This window comes from Polyodon spathula, chromosome 13, assembly GCF_017654505.1.
Source record: "Polyodon spathula isolate WHYD16114869_AA chromosome 13, ASM1765450v1, whole genome shotgun sequence".
In the NCBI taxonomy this organism is placed as follows: domain Eukaryota; kingdom Metazoa; phylum Chordata; class Actinopteri; order Acipenseriformes; family Polyodontidae; genus Polyodon; species Polyodon spathula.
In genome coordinates this window covers 42,703,928-42,717,658 of record NC_054546.1, presented here as the reverse complement: position 1 = coordinate 42,717,658, position 13,731 = coordinate 42,703,928, and the positions used below count along the sequence as shown (strand labels likewise).

Here is a 13,731-nt window from a genome sequence, read left to right as displayed (position 1 = left end):
CAAGAGCCAATAAAATCGCGTGAAAGCACAAAGCGGGCGGAGCTCATTTGCATACAAACGCCAGATAAATATTTAGCTATATGTTAAATCTTGTAACTAGATTTATAAATGATATGGTAATGGTACACATTAAAAAATATATTTACTGTATTTATTTTCACAACATTTATGAATCTGGTGGAAAAAATACAAGATTTAAGCTAAATCTGGAAAGACATGTTAAAATATTAACTCTTAAATTTTACACACCCCATAGCAGTTCGGTAGCGTTTCGGTTCTTTATATCCCATCTCATCATGGGTCGACACAGGAGAAAACAAAAGCTGTCACTGTCAACTTTTCTGAGGGTAACGAGGTTCCTGGTAAAAGCAATTTAAACTCTCCTTGTTTCTGGTCAAAAATCCGAGATTAATTCTAATCGGATCCGTGTACTATCCGGCCAATCGCTTTTGCATTCAGAATCGGAAAACCAGAAAACGACTCGTTTTTCATTTTCCAATTTCTGAGTTAAAAATACAAAAACGGATTCAGGCTTGTTTTCCCCATCTTTCATTTTGGTTTCTGCAACAAAACATTCGAAATGGAATAATCTGTAATACAGAAATAAATAATACACTGTAGGACGAAAAATGAAATCAGCCTCCAAGAGTCGGTGATACAAAGGTAGTCTTTAATCGAGCAGGTATCCGGAGAGACAACATTTCACAGGCAATCTGTCAGTGCTTCTCTAACAGCTATACTCTTAAACAATGCTAGGCATGCTAACGAATCGAAGAGGGGCAGACCCATTGAACCAAGCTCTGTAAGATGCTGACATTTGCTCTCTCCCTGCGCTTTGCAGCTCTTGCAAAAGAAGGGACTGCGATACAGTGTGAAACAGAATTCACCCCACCCTTCACCATATTCTGTGACAAAAGACCCCCCCCCGCAGCATGAAAACACCGCAACATTAATACCTTTAAAAATGATTGAGCTCCTTCAAGACCTTAAAAAACATGTTGACACGGCCAGCTTTTTAGCAGCTGTTACAAAATACTGTATTACAATGCAGCCGTAGGTCTACTTAATATACTAATCATCCTTGTATCACTCAGGTTTATAAATTTAACTGGATTATATTAGCATAGCACATTTGTCCAGAGTGTTCACGTAGGCTCCCCTTTCACACTCGACACGAGTACAACACAACTTGGTAATTTTTTAATGGTCTGTTTTTTTTAATTACAAATGATTACAGATAATTCCATTTCGAATACTGCGTTGCAAAAACCAATATGAAAAATGGGAAAACGATCCTGAATCCTTTTTTTGTATTTTAAACTTTGAAATTGGAAAACGAAAAACGGGTCAATTTTTTGTTTTTATAAAAAAAAATAATAATAATAAAAAAAACGTTAGGGAAAAACGAGTCGTTTTCTGGTTTTCCCATTGTGAATGCAAAAATGACTGGCCGAAGTGTACACGGACCTGACCAGGATCTCTGAAACCACCCGTTAGCACAAGTCTTGGAACATCCAATGTTAACACATGGGTGGGCAAGACTGGTTCTAACGGGGGTCAGTGAAACCAGCCGATGACGTAACACAGCAGATGACGTAATACAGTGAAACGCCACTGAAAACGCAACAGGAAGAAGAACGGGGCGGACTGTTGAGTTGCAAACGGAAGAGGGCGGGTGTAGCGTGGTAACACTGTATCCAATCCGGGTGGATGCGGAACGAAGGACATGTGTCCGTGTGACACACCGACTGAATTAATTAGAGTAAACTGAGCGAGAATGAAGAAGACATGAACGGGGTACGACAAATAGTTCTGGAAAGAAAGTAGGCGTGAGTAATTGCATGTAAGTAGATGGACTAGAAGAAACGAGTAGGCTGTTTGGAAAACTTATTTATAGTTGCAACGTTTACACATGTGCAAACGGATCTGGCAACCAAAGTTACCCTCTGAAAAAAGAAATAAAAAATATAGCACCATTTCTTTATATATATTTTTTGAAAAGCTGGAAAGTACGTATTATTCGTCTGTACTACTAGTAAATTGACCGCAACAAGTGTAGATAACACTTGAAAACACGTTCTACTGCAGGTAGCAAAATAATAAATAGTGCTTGTAAAAATACCGACAAGAAGACACGACCCTTTAATTAGCAACTCTACAGTGCCGTTATAGTTATATGGATGTACTGATAAAACGGCGTGTTAAACCAGTGTAAGTGAAAACTGAACAGGCTAACAAAGTCTGACCCCTTTTTATATGTGATTGCTGTTGAAAATGTGGGTTAATTTAATCTTTTTTTTTTTTTTTTTTTTGTTTAGTAAGTGTTTGTGTCTGTCGCGCTCTTCTGGACAGATTCCGCAACTGCAAGCTGTTTGTACAAATGGGGTTCCATTCAGCTGATACCTGCGGTGACAACAGTAGTATTGTTTCTTTGTTTAGCAAATGTATGTATTACCGTGGTTTCAAGAAAGTGTGTCTTTTCTGATAGACTTTTAATTGCCAAACATTTTTTCTTTCTTGGTTGAGTTTGCGCTATACAGACCGTCTACTCACTAAGTGCTGTTTATTTGAGCATTTTTAACTGGCCTCTACCTGCTATTTAAATGTACTCTTTAACTGTGTGGTTATGGTAACTCACTGTAGTTTTAACTACAAAAGTCAAGTCTAAACGTTTCAAATTCCATAAGTACAGCCTGTGTTGTGATTGTTTCAAAGGAAAAGGCATTTGGTGTTGACTGGGTTCACTTGTGTCTGGATGAACTCCTATGGCACTGCAATGTGTTCTTCTACATTGATTTCTCCCTGCATTTCTTTTCTTTCAGTTTACAAAGGTGTACAGCTGAACCCTGCTGGCTCTTGCATCGAAGTTAATGACTGTAAGAAACAGCATTCTGAAGTCTGAACACCTGTGCCTGTGAACTCGGGGGAGGGGATTAGCTGTGCTTTCTTGTTAATAATCTATTAACCTGTGTCTCTGTTAGTATCCGTTTTCTTACTCCTTGAGTTATTTCCAGTAATTCTGTCCCGCAGCAAGGCTGCGTCTCCCTCGCAATGGGCAGGGCCCCAGATATGTCAGACTTTGACAGGGGGCTGATAGTGGGTGCTCGGTTGGCAGGTGCTTCAGTGTCCAGGACAGCTAAAATCACTCATTATTCACGGGGCACGGTCTCCAAAGTGATGACGGCATGGAAGACCACGGGAAAAACATCATCGGCAAAGCACAGTAGCGGCCGCCGGAGACTTCTGTGCGAGTGGGAGCGGCAAGCACTCATCCGCATTGTCGCCAGAGACAGCATGACCACGGCAGCCAGAGTGTGCGCCGAGTTCAACCAGGGCCGCCAGCACCCCGTGTCCGTGAAGACTGTGCGCAGGGAGCTGCACTCGGCTGGGTACTACGGCAGGGCAGATGTCCCCAGGCCTCTCCTCTAGAAGTCCTGATACGAGCCCCCTGCCTGCTTATGGGGGACAGGCAAAACTGCCCTTTATTAGACACACCTGATATTCTGAGAAATGTGAATGAATTGAAAGAGCAGAGCACTGTTACCCCTAAACTTGACACTGCATTACAGATTTCTGAATTAGTGGGGTGGGGGGTCCCCACTGTCTGCCCCAGCATACAAGCTGCCATTTGGAGCGCAGGGTGAATCATGACTGATCTTGCCTGGGAACCCACAGGGAGATCTGCGTTGGGTTAGGGAGAAAAAACACATGGCATCAACCACTGCTGGTGAGGCTCCCCCTAGAGTTCAGGCAGTGAATTCCCAGGCTGGGACCAGGTCTGTGGGGCTCAGCAGCTCTTTAACATGCGTTGCTTAGCAGATGTAAAGAGGAGACTGGCCACCTTTTAATAATGTCATTGCACCCCCCTTAGCATTTTACTGAAGGGTATATTTTAATTTCATGAATGTTCTGTGGTGAGATGGAGATGTTGGGGCCCTTTTCATAAAACAATTTAGGCAAGTTTTGATTAATTTAATCAAGTTTTCAATATAGACTGTTGTTAGCTAGCTGTCAAAGCACTGTGTAGCCTTGCAGAATATATATGAACGGTCCTTAAGGTGTTTCTGAATTGGGCCCTAATAAGCAGCACATTACTTTTAGTGTCTTGTGCACGTTTCAGTAGTAAACAGCAGAATACATTTCTGTTAACGCCTACTTTGCTCAATGCAGTTTAAGGAATGCTTTTCTGGTGCTACAAGGAGCATGTTTGTGTCTGTGCAAACAACTAGAGTGCACTGTGGGGTTAGGCTGCTTTAAGAAATCTGTTTGAATGTGCTGTATGGCAAATAAAACATGGTGAATCTCACCTTTACCCTGCTATGATGAGATTGTGTTTAAAAACAAAAACAAAATCAGGAAGGCAACAGCTTGAGCCAATGGGCAAGCAGTGTCACATTGTGTAACCAATCAGGAAAAAGTGTAAAAAAAAAAAAAGTATTATTTGTAAATAGTTCTTCTGAGTGTAACTGTAACAGCAGGAACTTCCATTGGCTGCTTTGGATTTTACATTTTACAGTATCCTGAAAGCTGACATTGCTTCTGGTCTGCTGTTAGGTGCTCGCTGTGAGACGTCATAAGGAGTGAGGCGGTCTCAGTCTCGGATCTCCTGTTGTTTATCAAAGATTGCTCATTTGCACGTACAGGAGCGGTAAAGCTTGCAAAGTACTGTTTTTGATTGCACGTACAGGTCAGCTGCTGTCAGTCCTAAATAAATAGTAACAAAAGAGCTTTACGTGAATTGTGCTGATCCAGTCATACGAAAAGTTTCCTGTACTGTATATGTTTGTATATAATACAGGTAAAAGAATGCATAATAAGTGACTATTGTGTGTTTGTTTATTTTTGTTTCTGGGTGTGTGTGTGTTTTTTTCTTTTTAAACGAGATGTTCTCCGCACCTTCACAAGATTGCGTTCTCCTCTTTCTTCTGCAGTAATAATAAAAGAACCCTAGTGTAATGTCTGCAATGTGCCTGATCTGGGCACTCTGCCAGCAGGAGCCCATGTGAAAGGCTGTTTGCTTCCCACAGCTCACTGCACCTGTGTTAACCCTTCCAGTACTGCAGAGCAACAGACACCTGACTCTTCAGGAGTCTTGAATGGTGCCAGCTGCAGTAGGTCTTGCTGGCTGCCACCTTGCTTCAGGGATTGGCTGTTGTCTCTGGTTCCTTGTTCTTGACAAGCGATGCCACCTTTCAGAGTTGAGAGGTCACAATGTCATATGATTACTAAAGTCCAGGAAGCAAAACAGTTGCACAAGCACACTGTTAGACTAAACTGTTCAAAATGATGGCAAAGATTATAAAATTGTACAAGAAGGGTTAAAAAAAATGTGTTCGAAGCTCTATGTATTTGAAAAAGTATTGTTGTGGTAAATTTCAGTGTACAGTGTTAGGACCAACTGCTGAATATAAACTATATGTGTCTACATTGGATTTATCTCTCTCATATGGACATACTGTACAGTTAGCTAGATGCAAGCTGTTCCTGAGAAAATTGAATGGTGTTGGGATACCAGTGTATTACCCTGAGGTACTGTATGTGAAGAAATATTGCCCTGAAGAATAACAGAATACCTTGAATACCAGATGGGATGATACTAAACGCACTGTGTTCTGAGTGCAGTGCAGGTTGTGCCAGTCTGTATTCTGAGTGCAATGCAGGTTGTGCCAGTCTGTATTCTGAGTGCAGTGCAGGTTGTGCCAGTCTGTATTCTGAGTGCAGTGCAGGTTGTGCCAGTCTGTATTCTGAGTGCAGTGCAGGTTGTGCCAGTCTGTATTCTGAGTGCAGTGCAGGTTGTGCCAGTCTGTATTCTGAGTGCGGTGCAGGTTGTGCCAGTCTGTATTCTGTGCAGTGCAGGTTGTGCCAGTCTGTATTCTGAGTGCAGTGCAGGTTGTGCCAGTCTGTATTCTGAGTGCAGTGCAGGTTGTGCCAGTCTGTATTCTGAGTGCAGTGCAGGTTGTGCCAGTCTGTATTCTGAGTGCAGTGCAGGTTGTGCCAGTCTGTATTCTGAGTACAGTGCAGGTTGTGCCAGTAACTGATAAACAGGTTACTGAGGGGCTTCATCATACAAGCAGAGGTCTGTTTCACTGAGGGTTGGGCCATGTTAGTATTCCTGGGAACTTGCCTTTACAATTAACAAAGTTAATAAAGCCCCAAGCAAGGACTATAATGTTTGAGACAAAGAAGCACAGTTAAGCTCCAGGATTCAGGGATCTGGTGTCATTTGGCACACTGTAGTATAGAGAGCACCACAACGTGCACGGTCTGAACAACTCAGTATTGCCTTTTTTATTATTTATTTTGTTAAACAGGAAAAACCCAGGCTCACTTTCATTATTAGGGGAAGGGGACTGGCACTGCTTGTGTACTCAGTGTGATTGTCAAGATGCGAACAGGGTTGAAATGTAATTAGCTACGACAATAAACAGCCTGAAAAACACTTGTGAAAAGTGGGCGAGGGCTTATCTATTATACTAGCAATGAAAACATCTGCAGAGTGACTCACCAGGGCGGGGCACATACTGGAAATAAAGACCTAGGTGTGTTCTTAAAGCCCATTAATTATCTTTTAGTACCCTATCCAGTTAAGTAAGACTATGCAATGTATAGTATGTAAAACGAACGCTCACACAAGTGACTAAAACAAGCCGCTGCACAGCATACACGTTTAGGAGCAACTTCCCTTTTCCTGCAAATCAGCCCTTTTGAAGACGTTGAAAAGACTTCTAGTCGAAACGTTTGTCATTTTTTCACACATTGAAAGTGTTGAGTAGGTTGTTTAAATCAAACTAAAAAAAAATCCCATTTAAATGCATCAAGATTTCAGGTTGTAACACAACAAACTGTGAAAACGTCCAAGGGGGGCAAATACTTCCTATAGGCAATGTAAGAGAGTGGGTTTGGTCATCGAGTGTATATCTAGTTTTGTGAAAGCCATCTTGCCCTAGTAACTTCTCCTTCATGCTCTCTCTGTCAGCCAGGTGTTTAAGCCCTGGTTATGCAAACTCATTAACCTCTAATTTCAATAACCAGTTTTGGTTTTTCATTTCATTTCATTACCAGCCTCTTCCTCTCACCCCAGGGCCAGTTCTGTCAGCCTCTCCTTTCAAAGCCTGGTTTCTCCTGACAGCAGCTTGCTGATATATAACTACTCTCAGAATAAAGCCTGGAGACCTCTCTCAAACCTGGACATGGTTCCACGCTGCAAACAGACATAAATCTTGCCAGCATGTTTCCATCAAACTCTTACCTTGCTTTAAATTAAGAAGATATGTACTGTCTAAAATAGTAACAGTTGTGATTGTGGCTGTCCAGTACACTGCATTCTGGGTACAGTGTGGGAAATACAGCTGACCTAAATGGTTGGTCAAGTGACTCCACACCGTGACTGAGCTGTGTTGCTGTTAGGCTGACTTTCCAGTCCCAACTTGACAAGTTTTCATTTTTTATTTCCTCATCGCACACCCTGGGTTAGTCAGGCTTTTTTTTTCTCATGCAATTATTTGTACAGATACGTACCTGGTAGGCAGCCCAGGGCTGAGCTTCCCAGCCTGCACCTGCCTTTCAGGTTGCAGTCGTGTCAGGAGCACTGAGAAAACTGTCATTATTAAAGATATTTTCTTGCGTGTAATTTCTTCCCTGTTCGATGTAATTGTGTGTGTTCTCAGTTGTTGCTTCTGCATGCATGCCGAAAAGCTATTTAGCAAAAAATACTTCTGGAAAGGCGCCACATGGCTGATTTTGGGGAACTGTGTTACGCTGCGCACTAACCCTTGTTTACCACAGTATTTTTGCACTGTATTTTTGCAGTTTTACCATGCCTTTCCCATGGCTATACTGTGCACTTACCATGTTTATTATTATGCTTTACTATACCTCTGTTCTTCACAATGCTGACCTATGCTTGACCATGTTTCCACTGTGCTTTATTACACTTTTTCTGTGCCTTTTACAATGAGAAACTGTTATAAGGGAAGCCTATAAGTGAAGGACTGTGCAACTCCGATATTCTGTCCCTGACTTATTTACCCCTAGTCAGCCATGAAAAGGTGTTTTTTTTTATTTTTTGCAAGAAAAATTATTTAAGTGGTCTAGGATCATAAAGAGGTAAGACATTTGAAATGAGGAAATGTACTTCACATAACATGTATTTTTTAACCAGTGCTTTATATTGTGTGATGGGGAGTAGTGTCCAGACAACTTGCCTCTCTTATCCTGGAGGAATTTATAAATGAGTCCAACACTGGGCACTGGGATTCTTTTGACTAGGTCAAGAGTCCCAAAAGATTCAGGCTTTCTACTGTACTTTAATGTGTAATATTTGGTACATGATGTGATCGTTTCCAATCTGAGTGTATGGGAGGGAGCAATGTTCTCACAAACAGTCCTCTAATGGTAAATGCACTGAGCCCAGACAGGTACAGGTGTTGGTACATTGCTTTCAGCAGTAGGAATGAGGAAGTGGAAAAAGTAATTAAAAGGAAAAGCAGGATGAAAACAAGGATGTTTGTTCTGTGCCGCTCTCAGAACTGAAGAATAATCATTTTCTTCCCACTCTGTTCCCTTTTGTTTTTTTACAATTCTAAGGACCAGCAGCCAAGTAAAGGACAATATTGATTTTCATTAGACAATAGTTATTATTCAAATTCACATTTTATTTGTATACTGAACTTCTAGTAATACATATAATAGGTAATGCATTTATCTCATTTCTACAAGTATTTCCACAAAGTGTCTTTCTCCTTCATGTCAGAATGTTTTACTTTACATATGTATGTGTGTGTGTGAGGCAGAATGATGATGAAGTAGTTTGTAATAGAAGATGTTCCTAATGCTCTTTTCACTGTATCTAGAGGACTGCTGACTGTCAGGCAGTTGTGTGGGAGATGGGAGTCATGTGACTTAGCTTGCTGATTATGCAAGTTGTGGCACGACTGCACCACTGCTGACAGCCTGGCCCAACAGCCATCGCAAGGCAGGATCTCCACCCTCAGCTCTTTATTTGTTTACCTGTTAGCTTTATTGTTACCTGTGAAGACGCGTGTTGAAGTGTGCCTCCTGTCCCAGTTCAATTCCAGTGCTGTAGGCATGGAGACCCCAACTGACCCCACATGGTTCCTGGACTAGAACTTGAGTCTCGTGGGGTCAGCTGGGGTCTCCTGCAGCACATTGGGAGTGTTGTGCCAAAGAAAGTACAGAAACCAAAAAAATATGTACATTAATAATTAACTTTGAAACTGTTGTGAGCTAATGAAGACAGACAGGTTGGTCCGCCCAGCCCTAGATTTGGATATTCTCAGTAAAGGAATCAGGTTTTATTCGTTCTGAAGTGATACATGCAAAGGGGGATAATAGCTTGCTGGAACCAGTCTCATCCCTCTAGGGATTACCTGCTGCACCTGTCAGGAGGCAGGTATGCCAAGAATTCGTGGCTGAATGAGTGGAGGAACTCTGAGGCTCTTCGTTGACCCAGAAACAAGAGCTCCAATGTTGTCTTAATCTGATTCGGGGGTGGGGTGAAGGGGTCGTATTTCTCTGAATCAAAAAGTTTGTGTTTTGTTTCTCCTGAGGGACAGATTAACAGGCAGAGGGTTAGCTCTGACTGGGTTTGTTGTGTCTCTGTATCCCTGAGGGAGCTGCCACTAGCAAATGTCCCCAAGCAGCTCACACACTGCGGCTGCCAGACAGAGCTGTTTGGATCCTTGAGAGCCTGCAAACAGAATGAATCAGCCAACAGGAAAAACAATAACAGTGTATGTTGCAATTCTGTTTGTGCACAAATGAAAACACACCCTTTTTATGCAGGTATTTAAGAGCTTGTGTTCCACAGTAAAGATATGTTACAATATAGTAGTTTTTTAATAAAGTGTTTCAGTCTTGCCTTTTTTGCTGTTTTTGCATAAGATGCAATATATTCCAAACGGCATGCTGGTCCTTGATATGTTTTCCTATTAATTGTGTTTAATATACAGTACGCAACAATTTTGTATACCAATAGGTTTTCACAAAGGACCCAGTGTTTTATTGTAGCAGATTCTGTGATTCGTGTTTGTGTGCATCAGTCTGCAGACAAACGGATATTGAATATGCATTGTTCTTCCCTTGAATTCCTCTCAACACATGCTGTTATATGCCCATCTACCACATTTATTTTGCATACTTGCACAGAATAAGCACCTTCGCCTGTTATCTACCCTTAATAGCGTGTGTGAGATATTATTATTATTATTATTATTACATTTTTCCAGAGCTGAACCAGACTAGATCTTTTCAATCTGGGATCTTTCGACCTGCCTACAAAGCAGGGATACAAAAAAAACCTGAAAGAAAAGCACACAAAAGGTTTCTCCGCAGCATTGTCCAAGCGAGCGCTCCCACCCTGCTCTGATCACAAGGAGAGGGGCGCGCCCTGAGTGAACGAGAGATCCATGCTGCTGATTGGATCGGGAAAGGCCTTGCTGGCTGGCTGGGGAGTTGCCATTAAGGGTTTATCTGAAGAATTTAATCTAGCTTAAACAAAACGTTCATTAGCAAAATACTGCTCATCGACAGACTTTAGACAGTCAGAATTTAGACAGTTTCCTGAGCTGAAGACATGGGCGGGGGTCTAATCCCAGGGAGAGAGGTTCCAAATTATAAGAGATTCACGTTTTAAATTGCAATTCTGATCTCTTTCTGTTATGTTTACAAGACGTGAGTGATCGCTATAAAACGAGACCAAGCTCAAGCTGTTGATGCTAAAGCCCGTTACACTGTACAGCACAGCAGTCCACTGATCACTCTCGGCGTTTGTCATCTTGGCACCGCTGTATATATGTGTGTGTGTGTGTGTGTGTGTGTGTGTGTGTGTGTGTGTGTGTGTGTGTGTGTGTGTGTGTTAACCCTTTACTGCCCAGGATATGGTAATGCCTGTAGTGGTTAATACCTTTTTTCTTAATCTCAAATATATTGGACACTGGCCAGCAAAGTGTTATGAGACTTGAATCTTATAATTGAACCACTTCTAGCTAAAACCACTTATTTCCTGTTAGGTTCCTAATTTTTTTTTCTATAGCGACTAAACTAGACAGATGTGTAACCATGTCATGTTCAAGATCAGAGAATTTAAATTCTGTGATTCTCCAGCCGAAAGGGAAGGTTCTATTGGCTTTCACACTGCAAGGCTAACCATAGCTATCACTGTGTCACGGTTCTTACAGCTCATCATTATTGCATTACCTTAGGAACAACAGCAATTCATACAGAAATGAAGGCTGCCTGCCATTGTACTGGATAGTGCTGCTCATCAATGTATGTCTAACAGGGACAAGGAGGCTGATTGTCTAAACTGACACTTACCGCACTGAATTATTAATCACAACACATCTGACACAAATGAACGCCATTTGCAATTTTTGAAAACAGACGTGCAGAGTTTCAATGCCAGCCTCAGCTGGGTTCAGAGGCATCGAAGCTTCTGAACCTGTGTGCACTTCAATCTGACTGGTCGATTCCAGCGCGAAACTGCTTGACATGCAGAATTCATAGAGGATTGCACCCTGGCAAGAGAAACCACAGCTGGGATTCATTAGAGCATTGTACAGCATCAGGGAATCACCCTGCATTACATCAACTGCATGTATTACCATTATAATCAAGTGGTTGATGCAATCCAGGTGCTGTAAAATACTCTAAACAATTCCAGCCTATCCTGGCAGAGTACAATCCTCTATGAAGTCTGCCTTTAAACTAGTTTCCAGTTTAACCAGTATAAATGCCAGCAGGGGGTATTCCAGGAGGGGTATGCATTGATCAAATCAATCCTGAAGTCTACCAGACAAACCTTTCAACAGAAGATAAAACAAAGTCAAATGAAATATAAATTTCATTAAAAAATACTGCTAATTCCCAACACGCAATTTCAAGCATTAAAAGCATTTTTTTTAATACAGAAAAGGTCCTGAGAGACCCAGCATTATGAAATACTTCAGCTAATGACTGGGTGTCGTGGTGGACTACACTTGTACCAGCTGTAGAGGTCATTACTGTACGGCAGTCATGTTGACAAAAAAGGAGGAGAAACAAACAAAAGAAGTGTGCCTCCTAACAGCAATCGTGTTGCTACTCATCCAGTCCAGTATGCAGCCAACATCTTACCCACCTCCCACCCTGGGGGACTGTAGAGCTGATAACACCACCTGCTGCAGGACCCCTCCCTGTCCTAACGGAGTGTAAAACAAGACCACTAATTATAGCAGGGCTGGCTGAAGCGGGCCCTTCCACGCCTGGTCTTTGTTCCAACCCTGCTCTAAATTGTTTAAACCCTCCATCCAGACCCTGAAGTAGGTCATTTTACTTTAACCCTGGGGTGGAATGGCCCTCCAGGACCGTGCTTGGACACCCCTGCCTTACAGGAGACCATGTTCATCCAGAACTAGGTGAGAATCACCTACTGCATGTTGTACATATCTGTAAAGCTGCCTGCACTGGCCTGCCATTACAATATGCGTGCATTATTCGCTAGTCCTGTTCCAGAGCTGTTATCAGAAGCGAACCCCCCCCCCGTGAAAAGTTGACGTGCCTTTGTGGAAGCGTTTCCAGTAGCACTGGAGAGTGGGAGTGGGGTGTTTGCTCAGTCCCTGCCAAGCTGAGCTTGGTTATTGTATAACCTGGGAGCATGGCGCACAGGAGACCTGCCACTACAGGAAGTGCCTGCCTGTGACAGGACAGTGACGTTACAGTGGGCACTTCACAGGGCAGCATGCCACGGTCCCATGCAATACAACACAGGCAGACAGTTTTGAAGTTCACAAAGCAGAAGAAAGCCCTGCTAAAAGTTTACAACACAGCACAGCAGACTGCAGGGCAATAAAGCATGGTGCCTGCATGGTGACAGCATGGTGAATCCCATGAGTCCCACGCAGCTATGGGAATTCATGGGAAATGAAAACCTGCTATGCAACTGGACATTATTCTTTTAACTTGTATGATAAACTTGCCCAACACGTTTGTTTCTGGTTTCTTTTCAGTTGTATTCAAAGTATAGATATGTTTGTATGCGGACAACTAGCTTAAGTGACCAATAACTCTATGATAAAGTCCTGCATTACCAACTGCATTAGACTGGAAATATCTCCATTCCCTTGTTTTTTTGTTTTTTTTTTATGTAATCCTATTAAGTATTATTGTTGTTCTTAGTCGTGTGATGTTTTTTTGTGAAGTGTAGCTATTTTAAACTAGAATTTCTATTCCTAATAGATGTAAACCTGTAACCCGTGTATCATGCTATGTTCTGTATTGAGCAGAGATGTATGAAACCCAACACAATCAGTTTGGCACTAGTTATTCTACACATTTTATGATTCTGGGTATGTGAAATGTTTCCTTTATTGCATGAATGGACCTTGCTACAAATGATAACCATGTTGGATACTCAGATCAACCAAAGTAAGTATCCATTAATCGTGCTGCTGTCCTAGTACGTTTTTAGACAAGATTGTATTGTACAGTTTTAAATATGCCCAGATTTAATTTTACAAACACAAAACAATATTGCTTCACAAAAGGATTCTAAAGATCACATAATCCGTCATGGGCAAAGATTATTATACAACTTAAAATGGTTCAGGCAGGTGATTTAAATATTGTATTAGGTGAAGGTGATAAAAAAAAAATGAAAACAGGATAAGGCTACTTCCTGGGAGCCGTGAGCCAGAGAGAGAGAGAGAGAGAGAGAGAGAGAGAGAGAGAGAG

At 41.9% G+C, this 13,731-nt stretch overlaps 1 long non-coding RNA gene across 1 annotated transcript; it reads left to right on the top strand.

Moving 5' to 3' along the window:
- Positions 1–1,690: 1,690 nt before the first annotated feature.
- On the top strand, positions 1,691–4,804 carry LOC121325221. The gene is made up of 3 exons (XR_005951325.1): positions 1,691–1,843; positions 2,319–2,444; positions 2,823–4,804. It is a non-coding gene; the product is annotated as an uncharacterized LOC121325221 (long non-coding RNA).
- The last annotated feature ends 8,927 nt before the right edge of the window (positions 4,805–13,731 follow it).